The following is a 9415-nucleotide window of genomic DNA, read 5'->3' on the forward strand; positions in this document are numbered from 1 at the left end:
ATCTCTTTCTCTCTCTCTCTTGGATCGCCTCAAGGAAGAAGAAGAAGAGAAAAGACAGCTTTTTCAAGGGCAGGAGGGAGGAAGCTTGTCGGCTGCGGCGAACGTGGTCGTTGGCGGCGAGGAAGAAGGCCGGACGGGATGGGACGGGAGGCGCGCGAAGGAAGGAAGGAGGAGGGCGTGCGTTGCGTACGTGGGGATTAGTCCTGGCCATGGGCAGCCCGGCACGAACGGCCCAATCCAAAAAAGCCCGATCCGGCCCAGCCCGACGCCGCTCCCGGGCCGGGCTCGGGCCTAGATTTTGAGCCCGAAGACCGGGCCCATCATTTTCGTGTTTTTCTGAAGGATAGGTCGGGCCGGCCCGAAGCCCGACAGGCTTTTACGTGTTCGGGCCGGGTTTGGGCCCAGAAAACAGGCCTGACGTCCGGGCCGGGCCGGGTTCGGGCCTGAGTTTTTTGCGTCGGGCTTGGCTAGGCCCGGCCCGAGGTATGACCAGGTATAGTGGGGATGGATGGATGAACTATGCTTTACTTACGGACATATCCCACGGAAAGCAAGTTACGGACCGTGTTTTCCAAATTCCAATTAACCATTGCGGCATTGCCAAATCAGTCTGTAACTTGCTTTTCGTGGGATATGCCCGCAAGTGAAGGGCAAAATTGACAAATTTGATCTATAGATGAAATCAATCACAGAATGAACTGTCCATGAAACTATTTCACGTGGTTGATCTTTTTGTATAACGCCCGACACGAAGGCGTCACACTTCACTGTGCAACGTCTCACAGATAGGCACTACACGCCTGGCGAGCGTCGCACCCGTGTGATCCGAAAATTACTAAGTCAGTGTGCAGCGTCTGAGAGCTAGGCGCCACACTATACATTGCAGCGCCTAGCTTCTAGGGTGGTTGCTTCATTTTGTAGTGCAACCACTAGTGCAGCGCCTGAGAGTTAGGCGCCCCACTATACAGTGCAGCGCCTAGCTCTTAGGCTCTGCACAATGATTTAGCAATTTTTAGGCAGTCTGGGGTTCAACACTGGCCAGGCGTGTAGCGTCTATCTATGAGGCGTTGCATAGTGTAGTGTGGCGCCTACGTGTCGGACGTCACACAAAAAGGTCAGCCGTGTGAAATAGTTTCACGGACAGTTCATTCTGTGATTTAATTTCGTCCATAGGTCAAATTTATCAAATTTGCCTAAGTGAAGCATAGTTCTGGATGGATTGATTGATTTTGATGAGAGAGGAGAAGAGAAGAGAGGAGAGACAATGAAGGAATAGGTTGGCTGGGTGGGTCCCCCTTCCTAACAAACAAATAAAATCCCAGCGGAAGGATCGATTGACTATTTCTTCTGGAATGGAAGGAAAAAAAATGAGGAATTGGATTCGTTGGTCGGTTGTAAAAGCATCTCTAGCAGACCCGTATCCCGTCGGTCCGCAAAACGCGTCTGTAGTTTACGGAAAAACGGCTTTGCGGGCCGGCGTGGACGGCCGTAGAGGCAGACCTCCAAACGAACCAGTATAAAAGGATATTTGCGGAATATATCATTTTACGGGTCGGATTTGCAGGGTCTGCTCTTGCGCCGCTGCATCCCGCATCCCGCCGGTTCGCAAATATCAATACCACACCATAAAAATAAAAAGGAAAATTATATTTTTTGTCCCTCAATTTTTTTGCAAGTATAGAATTGGTTCCTCAACTCCAATACCAGCAAAGTTTAGTCCCCCAACTCTTAAAATCGGATAAATTTAGTCCTTGCCTCGGTCAAACCCTGTTTAGCTACATGGTCAAAGCGGTATTGTGCAAGCACCGGAGGAAGTGTTGCACCCAAGACCAACACTGCAGCCAGGGACGCCCCACGGGTGAGGCATATGCCCTGTACTTCTTCTGCAGCGTAGGCTCGGGCGCTCCATCCTATGATGGAGACGACGGCGATTTGTGGTATGACGACGGCGGCGACGCTCTAGCATGTGGTAACGGATGCGAGTTGTGGCACGACGACGACTTCCAACACAGGCACGGCAAATGGCGACCAAGGGTGCACCAATGGCAGCAGCGAGTGCTGCGCGGGGATAGGCAGTTCGGCGGCGGAGAAGCGTCGGCCCCGCAGAAACCCGAGGTGCAGAGCGCGCTGCATGGCGATGGTTTGCTCGGCAGCAGACGCACGAGCCAGCGACCCCAGTCCCCAACGACAGTTCGGAGCTCCCGTAGATGCGACGAGGTGTGAGAGGCTCGCAGCAGCGAGATTTGTAGAACACGCAAGCGAGCTATGAGTCGGCTAGCGTGCGGACCATGTGTTGCTCGCGGCTGTGCGCCTCCAGACCAGCAACATGTCCGCCATTGAGCATCAGTGACGACTGACGAGGAAGAAGCCAGCGAATACAAGCGCCTCCGCAATGTCTGCAACCGGCGGCCATCATCGACGTGTCGAGAGGGCGAGTCGCGGGACCCAGCGCCTGACATCAACGACCATCCAATGCGTGTAGGTCCGGCCGGTGGTGCCGTCAGCGTGTTCCTAGCTGGTGTTGCGTAGTGGGACGACGAAGTGGTGCCGTTGGCGGGAGGGCAGGCGCGCACACAAGTTGTTCGATCAAATGCTCACTAAAGAGAGATGAGAGGAAGAAGAGATACAATGAGTAGGAGAGAGAAATTTTGCCACGTCAGCGAAGACCGGTCAAAACCACGTTGTGTCACCAGTAATACCGGGTCGGCTGAGACAAGGACTAAACTTATCCGGTTTAAAGAATTGAGGGACTAATTTTTGCCGGTTTTGAAGTTGAAGAACCGAATCTAAACTTTTAAAATAATTGAGGGACAAAAAATATATACTTTTCCAAAATAAAACATACATCCACACTACAAAATAATTATTCAAATCACGGAAGCAAACTAAATAATTATTCAATACCAGCACAATACAACAATCATCCACATTACAAATAATTATTCAAATCACCGAAGCAAACTAAATAATGCAATACAAAATTTGTCCCGAATACAAATACAAATGAATAGAAAAATGAGTTTGTTACTGTCCAGCCCTTTGCCAATGGTGCTCAATGAGATCCTTCTGAAGCTGAAAATGGGTGTTTGCGTTTTCAATCTCTTTGTAGGTCTGAAGAAAAGCTCTAATGCGGTTAGGGTCTCTAGCTAGTTTGACACGGCTACCCACATAGTCGTAGAAGAACTCCAAGTTCATTCCTCTCTCATCTTCGAGAATCATATTGTAAAAGATAACACAACATGTCATGATATTTTTCAAGGTCCTCTTGTCCCAAAAACGAGCAGGACCACGAACATTGGCAAACATAGATTGCAAAACCCCGAATGCTCTTTCAATGTCTTTTCGGGTAGTTGGTAAATTGCTCATATTTCCAACATTTTATGCATTTAATAATATTTTAGATGTAATATATAATTGTATAGTATCTAATACTGTAATTTGTAGTTGGGGGCCCTTCCCTCTTGGGGCCCGGGGCGGTCACCACTTTTGCGCAGCCTATGGGCCAGCCTGGATGTGCTCATCCGGCTGAGAAACATCAGGTCGGCAAGCCTGGCCACAACCACCCAAGCCTTGATCTGCCGTTTTGGCTGACACTGCTGTGCCGGCCGGGCAAAAACGTGCAAAGCAAAGTGAAAGCCGTGTGGTGCGGTGCGTCGGCTGTCGCGCCTGGGCTGTGAAATGCGTAGCTGTGCCCGTAAGACACCATCTCATGACCGTGATATCCCTCGTTGTTTTATTCCCAATTGTTGCCCGTGTGAAAAGAAAGAAGAGAAATTGGCCATGTTTCCCCAGAGAGACTGCCTTCTCTCAGGCCAGCAGTCTTATACTTATAATCGACTGCTCTATGACGATCTGACCTCTTTCCTGGGCTCTGCTTGCTCGTCTACACTCCGACCAATTCAGTCAAAATCGAAAAAACTAGTAATGTTAGCCGGTTTCCAGTTCGTTACCTGACTGCTCCGCCTTAACGCGAAAAGATAGGAAAAGTGCCTTTCTTATTTTTCGGTTCAAGTTTCTTGCACTTGAAATAGGGTCCTAGCAGAGAATGGAGAAGGGAAATATACTTGAAATTGTCCGAATGAGAAAGCCTTTGGCAAACTCCTTGCAAATCTGTTTTTGCCGGGCACAATAGACATATCTGCTCAGTCACAACATAAGGAACCCCCAATGTTCCTCAAAGCCTACCTGGCCTGAGTGTACGACGGAAACATGACAGGTCCAAACCACCATATATGTACAAGTTTATTCATAGCAAATTCCAAACGTCAAACGGTTCAAACTACTTGTACTTATGTATGATACCACTATTGATCTTATAGATCGTTGATACCACCATCCAATCTACTATATGTATAGTTGATTGAATAAACCTAACGGAGGATTAGACCGAGGAGAGAGAGGTTTGCACATTTCGATCGATTTGCTCCTTGTGGTTCTTTGCCACTTTTCTTTGTGCTCTTGTGATAGTCTCGCACAGTGCTTGCTCTGGGCATTTCCCTCTCCTTTCGCTTTATAAAAGTATTTCCTTTTTCCACTTGTCATATTTTTCGTATGCGGAATTGGGGTGTTTGCATAGAATAGAGTTCAGAAAATGCGATGACAATGTAAGATTATGTGCGAACTCCCTGCTCCCTCGATGGGGAGAGGCATCGATATATATATTGAGACTATCGGCAGGAGTCTGCCTTGGCGTACAAGGAAGATATACAAGAGATTGAGTAGGATACGGAGAGAGAGAGAGATAGGTTGGGATTACGTATTTTCTCTAACACCCTCCCTTAATCTCAACTATCCTAAATTAAGATTACTCTTGAACTCTTCGAATGGCCTTGCTGAAAGTGCCTTTGTGAAGCCATCTGCTACTTGGTCCTTGGAAGGAATAAACCGTATCTCAAGTTTCTTTGCTGCAACTCTTTCTCGCACAAAGTGAAAATCAATCTCTATGTGTTTTGTCCTTGCATGAAACACTGGATTTGCAGACAAATATGTTGCTCCCAAATTATCACACCATAAGCACGAGATACGATTTTTCTTAACTCCCAACTCATCAAGAAGTGACTCAACCGATATAATTTCAGCAGTTGCATTCGCCAAGGACTTGTACTCTGCTTCTGTGCTTGAACGTGACACAGTGGCTTGCTTTCTAGCACTCCAGGAGATAAGATTGGATCCAAAAAACACTGCAAAACCTCTAGTTAATCTCCTGTCATCACTACATCCTGCCCAGTCAGCATCAGAGAATGCACTAACAAGAGAGGAATTAGACCTTCTGAAGTTAAATCCTATTCCCACAGTGTGCTTCACATATCTCACAATTCTCTTGACAACTGCACAATGTGCAGAAGTAGGTGCATGAAGGTATTGACAAACTTTGTTGACAGCAAATGAAATATCTGGACGTGTGAGAGTTAAATATTGCAATGCTCCCACAGTACTCCTATACCTTGTGCTTTCCTCCTCTTGAAGTGGCTCACCTTCATATGCAGAGAGTTTTTCTGAGGAAGATAAAGGTGTAGGAACTGGCTTGCAATTCTTCATTCCCATCCGAGACAGAAGCTCATTGACATATTTTTCCTGACTTAGCACAATGCCATCTTGAGTCTTCTTGACTTCAATGCCTAGAAAGAAATGTAAATCACCTAGATCTTTCAAGGCAAACTCTGAGCCCAAATCATGCAAAAGAGCATTAGTGGCATTTTGTGAGGAACTTGCAACTATGATATCATCCACATATATGAGTACAAAAATGACCACTCCTGCCTTGTTATAAATAAACAAGGACGTATCAGCCTTGGAAGCAATAAAGCCAAGATATTTCAATTGTAAGCTTAGTCTGGAATACCATGCTCTGGGTGCTTGCTTTAAACCATAAAGTGCTTTATCAAGCTTGCAAACATAATGTGGTAATTTCTTACTCTCATACCCAGGTGGCTGTCTCATAAACACTTCCTCTTCCAGAACACCATGCAGAAACGCGTTCTGTACATCTAGCTGCCTTAGGCTCCATCCTCTGGACACAGCAATAGCTAGCACAAGTCTAATAGTTGCAGCTTTCACAACGGGACTGAACGTGTCCTCATAGTCAATGCCATAACGTTGCTTAAAGCCCTTTGCAACTAGACGTGCCTTATACCCGTCAATGGAGCCATCTGCCCTTTTTTTGATCCTGTACACCCATTTGCAGTCAATAATATTTTTACCTTTCTGATGTGATACAAGATGCCAGGTTTTGTTCCTCATGAGTGCAGAATATTCCTCATCCATCGCCTGAAGGAAATATGCCCTAGAGGCAATAATAAAGATATTATTTATTTCCTTATAATCATGATAAATGTTTATTCTTCATGCTAGAATTGTATTAACCGGAAACATAATACACGTGTGAATACATAGACAAACAAAGTGTCACTAGTATGCCTCTACTTGACTAGCTCGTTAATCAAAGATGGTTATGTTTCCTAACCATGAACAATGAGTTGTTATTTGATTAACGGGATCACATCATTAAGAGAATGATCTGATTGACATGACCCATTCCATTAGCTTAGCACCCGATCGTTTAGTATGTTGCTATTGCTTTCTTCATGACTTATACATGTTCCTATAACTATGAGATTATGCAACTCCCGTTTGCCGGAGGAACACTTTGGGTACTACCAAACGTCACAACGTAACTGGGTGATTATAAAGGAGTACTACAGGTGTCTCCAAAGGTACATGTTGGGTTGGCGTATTCCGAGATTAGGTTTTGTCACTCCGATTGTCGGAGAGGTATCTCTGGGCCCTCTCGGTAATGCACATCACTTAAGCCTTGCAAGCATTGCAACTAAAAGAGTTAGTTGCAGGATGATGTATTACAGAACGAGTAAAGAGACTTACCGACAACGAGATTGAACTAGGTATTGGAATACCGACGATCGAATCTCGGGCAAGTAACATACCGATGACAAAGGGAACGACGTATGTTGTTATGCGGTCTGACCGATAAAGATCTTCGTAGAATATGTAGGAGCCAATATGGGCATCCAGGTCCCGCTATTGGTTATTGACCGGAGACGTGTCTCGGTCATGTCTACATTGTTCTCGAACCCGTAGGGTCCGCACGCTTAAGGTTACGATGACAGTTATATTATGAGTTTATGCATTTTGATGTACCGAAGGTTGTTCGGAGTCCCGGATGTGATCACGGACATGACAAGGAGTCTCGAAATGGTCGAGACATAAAGATTGATATATTGGAAGCCTATGTTTGGATATCGGAAGTGTTTCGGGTGAAATCGGGATTTTACCGGAGTACCGGGAGGTTACCGGAACCCCCCGGGAGCTAAATGGGCCATGATGGGCCTTAGTGGAAAAGAGAAGAGGCTGCCCTTCATGGGCCGCGCGCCTCTCCCCTCCCTTGGTCCGAATAGGACAAGGAGAGGAGGGCCGGCCCCTCTCTCTCTTTTCCCCCCTCCGCGAATCCTATTCCAACTAGGATTGGGGGGGGGGGGATCCTACTCCCAGAGGGAGTAGGACTCTCCTGGCACGCCCTCCTTGGCCGGCCGCCTCCCCCCCCTCTAGTCCTTTATATACTGAGGTAGAGGCACCCTAGAGACACGCAAGTTGATCCACGTGATCTATTCCTTAGCCGTGTGCGGCGCCCCCTGCCACCATAATCCTCGATAATATTGTAGCGGTGCTTAGGCGAAGCCCTGCAGCAGTAGTGCATCAAGATCGTCACCACGCCGTCGTGCTGACGGAACTCTTCCCCGACACTTTGTTGGATCGGAGTCCGGGGATCGTCATCGAGCTGTACGTGTGCTAGAACTCGGAGGTGACGTAGTTTCGGTGCTTGATCGGTCGGATCGTGAAGACGTACGACTACATCAACCAAACGCTTCCGTTGTTGATCTACTAGGTATGTAGATCACACTCCCCCCGCTCGTTGCTATGCATCACATGATCTTGCGTGTGTGTAGGAATTTTTTTGAAATTACTACGTTCCCCAACATCGCCTTCTTCCACTTGGGATCATCAAGTGCACTGTTCAACGTTGTTGGTTCTCCTGAAATACATAGCATCCCATATGGTACAGTTGGCGCCCACCGTGGGGCTATCGCACGATGGTTTCCGGTTCTTGGAGGGCCGCTTTGAAGGACTCAAGGGCTACGCTGTAGGCCGGATGACTAAGAGTCGTCGCAGCAAACTCTACATCGACGACGCAGGCCGGGGCCCCGAGGCCGGCTCAATTGAGTACGGGTACCGGGTCCCCTTTGGTAGCATTCACGTTTTCATTGGTAAGATCGGTGAACCGGGCCCTGAGCCGGACATCTGCACCGACCTCGTCGAGACGGCTCAGCGTGCGCGATCCGCCCGGATTAAACCGACCATGAAGCGTGCCTTCGTGGGAATGATCCATGGAGGGAGTTATGAGGATGGATCGAAGCTTCGCGGGGCAACTACTGTTTGTTCCGGTGACGACTTTTCGACCGGAGAAACCGAATCTCTTTATCAGCTACAAGATGGCCGGATTGAGAGCTGTTCCGATGGTGACAGTATTCTGGACCCCTCTGATCTGCCTAACCGGGTTGGAATATTCATGACCGGAACACAAGCAGCGCTTCACTCTTCGACAGTCGCGGCAATGATTTCCGGTTCAGCAGCGGCAACGGCTGCCGGGGCAGGAGGCCCCGTGCGCCCGCCGGCTCAGGTTCTATCAGAACTATTTGATGCGTTGGTTGTGCTTATGGCAGAAGTTAATCCGCCAGATCAGGACGCTCACAACACGGAGATTGCAAAGATAAAGGAACAAATCACCCAGGACAAAACGGATCTGACGGTTGAGGACACCAGGATGGCCGCAGAATGGGCCGCTTTAGACGCACAGGCCTACAGGCTTATGTTGGACCAGAGCGCGTCGCATGAAGTCATGAGGAGGAAGCACTGGTCCCGCTTACCTCCGGTTTTTGACGCCAGAGACCTTTTCAACACTCCAGGACCAAGAACCAGCAATCCGTTGGAGGGGAACTGGGCAGAAGCCCCTGGGACAGGTGCACCGGTTCAGCCCCGTCGGATAGACCCGCCTCGTCAAAACACCGTTATACCTCAGGATGCTTTAACACCTCCGGATCACTACTCCAACCCAATGGACAGTCTTGTTGCCGCTGCTGCACGACTGGAGGCCATTCCAGTTGAGGGTGACTCGCCGCAGGCAGTAGAGACGCGACGGGTCAAGGAACTTCTGAGGACAGCTTTGGCCCAACAGGAAGCGTACTCGTACAGCCGTGACCGGATCCACTCGACCCCCCGTCCAAGCCGGAGTTATAGCAGACATATGGATGAACCAGCAGTGTCGAGTAATGAACGACGTGGAGCACCCCGTGGTAACAACCCGACGGGTGGAGCTGATGACGCTCAGGAAGTGGTGAACCGG

Source organism: Triticum urartu, chromosome 1A (genome assembly GCF_056163025.1).
Source record: "Triticum urartu cultivar PI428250 chromosome 1A, HENAU_Tu73, whole genome shotgun sequence".
In the NCBI taxonomy this organism is placed as follows: Eukaryota; Viridiplantae; Streptophyta; class Magnoliopsida; order Poales; family Poaceae; genus Triticum; species Triticum urartu.